The sequence below is a fragment of the Mandrillus leucophaeus genome, unplaced genomic scaffold, assembly GCF_000951045.1.
Source record: "Mandrillus leucophaeus isolate KB7577 unplaced genomic scaffold, Mleu.le_1.0 Scaffold69, whole genome shotgun sequence".
Classification (NCBI taxonomy): domain Eukaryota; kingdom Metazoa; phylum Chordata; class Mammalia; order Primates; family Cercopithecidae; genus Mandrillus; species Mandrillus leucophaeus.
In genome coordinates this window covers 803978-809705 of record NW_012107474.1, presented here as the reverse complement: position 1 = coordinate 809705, position 5728 = coordinate 803978, and the positions used below count along the sequence as shown (strand labels likewise).

General features: G+C 56.1%; 1 protein-coding gene across 1 annotated transcript in view; it reads right to left on the bottom strand.

Annotated features, from left to right (window-relative positions):
- Positions 1–5389: 5389 nt before the first annotated feature.
- The window catches only part of PTTG1IP (pituitary tumor-transforming 1 interacting protein), a 52767-nt gene continuing 52428 nt past the window's right edge, over positions 5390–5728 (bottom strand). The window contains exon 10 of the mRNA XM_012002598.1: positions 5390–5594. The gene's annotated coding sequence lies outside the window, so the exon portion shown is untranslated. The remainder of the gene's footprint in view (positions 5595–5728) is intronic.

Below are 5728 nucleotides of genomic sequence, written 5' to 3'. Positions count from 1 at the left end.
CTGGGCCAGGACCCAAGATGGGGCAGGCCAGGCCCTCCACCAAGGGCCCAGTCCCTCTATGCAAATGCAGGTAGCGCCTGTGTGCGGCCAGGGGCCCCTGGGAGAATGCAGTGAGGAAGGGCGGGTAGATGTGCTCGGACCGAGACAGAAAGCTCCAGGGTGGCGCTTGCCATGAGCGTGGGCACGACCCTCCTCCTCTTCCTCCTTTTCCTCCTCCTCCTCTTTCTTTTCCTTCTCTTCCAGGCGCTTCCCCTGCAGCTGCAGTGGGAGGAGTTCCCAGATGCTGAAATGTGCTCCTGGGGCAGCAGCCCCCTGCCTGCTGGAGTCTCTCCTGGACTCCGCTGCTGGGCTGTGCACATGGCACCCATTTTAGGGCACAGCCGGTGGGGAGGCCACAGAGGGGAATCCTCCTGTGGAAATGGGGATAAAGGTCCTGTCTGCCAGCCGGGGGCAACCCCATCCCGTGTGGCCTAAGGCAAAACTTGGAATCCACATTGCTTGATTTTGGGATGGTGTTCTGCACCATCCCAAACAGGCACCTCCGGAATTCCCTCCCCAGCAGGCCGGTTACTTCGAGGCTGGAGCTCACTCCTGGCTAAAGATTCACTGCAAGATTGACTGCGATTGATTTGTAATCTGGGGGTGACCTGCGATGGCGCAGCCCCTTCCCCAGATGTGTTTGTGGTGGAAGTTATCCAAGTGACACAGCACCAAAGTATGTGATCGGTGGCAAATCCGTACAGGTCTGCGGCAACCGCAGTTCTCGCCTCCTCAGAAGAAAGAATTCGACCAAGAAGCAGAAAGCAGAAGGAGAGACTGAGCAAGTTTTAGAGCAGGAGTGACATTTATTAAAAAGCTTCAGAGCAGGAATGGAAGGAAGGAAAGGACACTTGGAAGGGGGCCGAGCAGGTGACTTGAAGGACAAGTGTGTGGTTTGATCTTCGACTTGGGTGTATACGTTGGCACGTGTCCGGGGTCTGACATGCCTTCTCCCCTGATTCTTCCCTTGGGCTGGGCTGTCCACACGTGCGGCGGCTGCCAGCACTCGGGAGGAGCATGTGCTGTGTGTTTACTGGAGCTGTGCACCTGCTCACCTGAGGCGTTGTTCCCTTACCTGTCAATGTCCCTAGGAGGCCATAGACCAGTTACACTCCACAGTTTTGCCTTTTAATCCACATGCTTGAGCCCACTCACCCAGTGCCGGAGGTCTTATGGGGAAGCTGCTGATCACCAGTTTCAGGATTTTTCTGTCTGTTGGGAGACTGCCTTTCCCTGGCGTTGGCTGTGACCAATTATTATTTTAGAGAGACAGTTAACAGCCACCCGACCAACCCTGATGGTTGCCTGACATTCCTGGTTGGAAGGGCCCTCTCCTGCCCTGCTCCCGTCTAACCAGCTGCCTAGTGTAACAGATGGAACAGTAACGCAACAGAAGCCATCAGAGCAGGTTACCTGGCACCTCCTAGCCCCTGCCTCTCCTGCATTCCAGACCCCCTCTACGCGTCCCTCTACAAATTGAAGAGTGGCCATTTTTGGAAAGAATTCCGGTCAGTCTCCTCCTTGCTAGCACGGAGAATAAAACTCACTCTCTTTTTTTTTGTTTTGTTTTTTGAGGCAGAGTCTCACTCTGTTGCCCCGGCTGGAGTGCAGTGGCGCGATCTTGGCTCACTGCACGCTCTGCCTCCCGGATTCACGCCATTCTCCTGCCTCAGCCTCCCGAGTAGCTGGGACTACAGGCACCCACCACCAGGCCCAGCTAAGATTTTTGTATTTTTAGTACAGACGGGGTTTCACCCTGTTAGTCAGGATGGTCTCAATCGCCTGACTTCGTGATCCGCCCGCCTTGGCCTCCCAAAGTGCTGGGATTACAGGCGTGAGCCACTGCGCCCAGCAGCTCACTCTCTTACTGTCACACCCCACCTTTGTCATCGTGGCTTCTTTTTAAGCGGCAAACAGCCGGACCTTTGCCGTTTACAGCCACAACCTTCCCTTTCAGAGTTGAGGCACAGATGGCCGGCCCTGATACTAAAATCGGGATCCTAAGATGGACGGAACACACTCTGTGTGGCAATAAGACACCAAATTCCAGCCTGACTCTGGTATAGCATCGCCAGACTCTGAAGGAAATTAGAATATTTTGCCTCAAAATATATTTCTTTGACATATTTTGAAATGGCCCCCCAGAGCCGTCCTTTCTCAGGGAAATTAGCACCTGTAGAGAATCTCCATGAATGCAGCCAGGACTGCCCCTTCTAGGACTTTCCGGACCTAGGAGAGATTAACTGAGAGCCTGACATCTTTAAGGTCTGAAAAGAGACATTTGCCATCTATTCTCTCTGAGGGATGCAACCTACAAGGCTTCATCTGCAAAACAATGGCCCAGCAGCCGCAGTGTGACCAGGCCGCCTCCGTAGCAAAGTCCGGGCCACCCTCATGCTGGGACTGGCAGCTGCGGACAGGCACACAGGACCCGTCTGGAGAACCTGGACACTGCGTCCCCCTTGGGGTCCCCCACACGCTCCCGTCTCACTGCCGGAGGGCCAAGCACCTGGAGCTGTGCCGCCGGGCTCTCCCGATGCCCAGCTCCAAGCCTGTCCATCTACCCTGCCCTGCAAAGCCAGGTGTGCTTGACCAGCTGCTCCCTGCCAGGCAGTGCCCACAGGGGGGAAGGAGAATTCTGGAAGGGACGCAGGGGAGAGAAGGGACTGATGGCAGCGGCTGCACCCAGCCTGCCACTTCTCAGATGGGCCCTGCAGCACTTCTCAGACGGGCCCAGACAGCCACTGCACGCCGCCCTCCTCCCTCCACAGCCCTGGGGCCCCGGGCCCCGGGAGTCCGAGCTCCTCCCGGCTCTGGGTGTTGAGCAGGGCAGCCTCTGCCTCTGGGTTCTGCCATTCGGTCACCGAGTTAGCCCTTTACACCTGGCCAACCCCTCTCTATGCTGATTTAGCGATTCTACCAGGTTCTCTCTGCCCAAGTCGCTGGTGGTGCTTCCTGCAGGACTCAGGCCAGACCTCGAGGCCACACGGGCAGCCGTTCCCCACCGCCCTCCAACTCCAGTGCGTCTGAGGCCGTCTGGGTTACTGGAGATGGCCCATGGTGCTGGAGCAGAGGAATTGGCAGTGCTGTCCTGAGGCAGGCACAGGTGGGGGCCCTGAGGAACAGATACGCCCAGTGCCCACAGTGTCAGAGGTTCATCTGCTTAATCTGGCCAATTGTGGTTCATATACAAAGTAAAACAAGAGGAACAAATCCACACAAACATGCTGGAAATGTGAGATAAAGCCTCTGGAGAGAGGTGTAGTGATGAAGGCAGTTAAGACGGCGCGAAAGTAATACACCGAGAATTCCCGTTAAAAAATTCCAGCCACCAACCAGAGAGAAACTGCGGGCCCTGGAGCTCTGGGCAGGGACCCTGAGCACCAGTCTGTTCTGCAGAGAGGGCAGCAGCTCAATGGCACCCTCTTGGAGAAAATTCCATGAACCAGATGCCTCTGGCCAGGCCAGCCCTGCCTCACGCAGGCAGCCTCCTCAGCAAAGACCACTCTCAAAAAAATTCTTTTCATTGTTTACTACGTGCCACTACATGGAAGCTCAGAGAAATAGGATTTGTGGAAGAGAGTACTGAAGAATACTACTATTGGCTGTCTTTTATGATTATCTCTAGTTAGAAATCGTTTCTTGGTATTCGAGGTTTAAAAGAACAAAACATCTGCAGCCTGATGGTGGGTTCAGTAACATTCTGTAGCTGGAGAGTGGAAAACCATCAGACCCAGTAAGTAGCGGCTGAGCTGGCAGCTCTGATGTTCATCTGTGACACGGGCTTTTATTCTGCGCACGCGTCGGGCTCTGCCTGTACTGAGAGGTTCCACTGCGTCTTCGTTAAACCGGCTTTGAGGAGGAAGTGGAGATCCTGTTAGACCAGAGGCATCTCCATGCAGAGACAGCCCCAGAGGTGCCCCCACCCGTGTGGGAGGCGACTGCCCAGGCCCCAGGGGGTGACCAGCTGTTGCCAGTGGAATGGGTTGAGGGGACAGTCACTTCCAACTGGGGGCTTATCCCCATCTGCTGGAGGGATGGGCTCCAAGAGCCCTGGGGAGGCAGAGTCACAGATGAGGGCCTGGAGTCTGGCTCTGGGATGTGAGCCACTGTGCGCGTCGGAGTCCATGTGTGTGAGCACCTGCGGGTGACAGATGTGCCGCCGAAGTCCATGTGGCTCACGGGCTGCTTCCATCCTTCCGGACGCGGCCGGCTCTGATTCAAAGGCCGTTTTGTGGGGGCTATTCCCAGCGAATGCATGGGACCACAGGCTAAGAGGGGCAGCAGGCAGTCCACCCGGGCACCTGGGCTACCCCTGTCAAGCTCAAGCAGACACCTTTGTGTCACAATGAGGGCTCCCCCCGGAAGAGGTGGCTGCCCCAGGTCACTCTGGGCTCACAGTGGATGCACGGTGGACAGCAGCTGCACGGTGGCCTTCGTGATGGACTCTGGGGCAGACAGGCTTCTGTAACATGGGCCTCGCAGAGCTGGTCCGGAATGCTGGGGGCGTGCTGGGTACCTACTGGGTCCGCCCGTCGAGTGAGCACTGAGAACTGAACTGCCACAGCCACTGCCTGTGGCCTGCACACAGCGCCATCCAGCAGAGTGGGAGTGGGGACTGTAGGTGTGATGCCAGGCTGGCAGTCAGGGGAGCCCCAGGACAACCTGAGCAAGACAAGAGCTGCTCCTCACCCTCCTGCTGCCTTCTTAGAAGCTGTGTCTACCCCTGGCCCGAAGTCAGTGACAGGACGGAGTCGACATCCTGCCCGCTCTTCTGGCCTCCCTGCTTCACACCCAGGCCCAGACCTTGCCCTGCTGGGCAGGTCCACGGGACAGAGAGATGCCCCAAGACTCTGCTGCTCAGACTAAACCCTGTGTCCCGGAGGACTGAAGTGGCAGGAGCAACACAGAAGGGGGCCGGGGTGCGGCGCACTCCCTAAGAACCCAGCACAGAAGACAACCAGGGAAGGACGGGAGGGGAGCACGGAGCACGGGAGCCTCATGCAGGTGTGCGCTTCACACAGCGGGGCTGAGGTCACACTTCTCGAAGGCAGCCCTGCTTTCTCCCAGCGCCCTCGACACCCAGTGCAAGTGGAGGGCATGCGGTGGGCAGGGCAGCTGTGGAGGGAGGAGACGGCCAAGACCTCCCCTGTGGGGCAGGCCTGTGGGTGGGGAGTTTTAGGACACAGTCTGGTCTGTTGTGACAGCCACAGGCATTTAGTCTGGAGACTGCCCAGGCGTCCCGTGATGGCTCAGAGGCCCACTTTACCCAAAAAAGCTGACCTGCCTCCCAGCATTCCAGGCAGTAATGTCGACACCACTGATATGAAACACAGAACACACAGCATATTAGACAAATGCAGATATTAAACTTTTATTGGAAACGGGTTAAAAATTAAGGCACTCCAAGCTTTACGGTTTCCTTGAGGTTACAGTTCTGTGGCTGCTCTTAGCGTATTTCAGAAAAAATCAGATGGACTAAGACCAACCTTATAGACGTAGTTTCTACACTGAACGCAAGGATTCACCCACTGTATTTAACAACCAAGCTCTACCTTCAGCTCAGCAGCCTACATTCAGGACGCTGATTTTGCGTACATACTACTGTATTCATACAAAGTTCGTATTTAACAACCAAGCTCTACCTTCAGCTCAGCAGCCTACATTCAGGACGCTGATTTTGCGTACA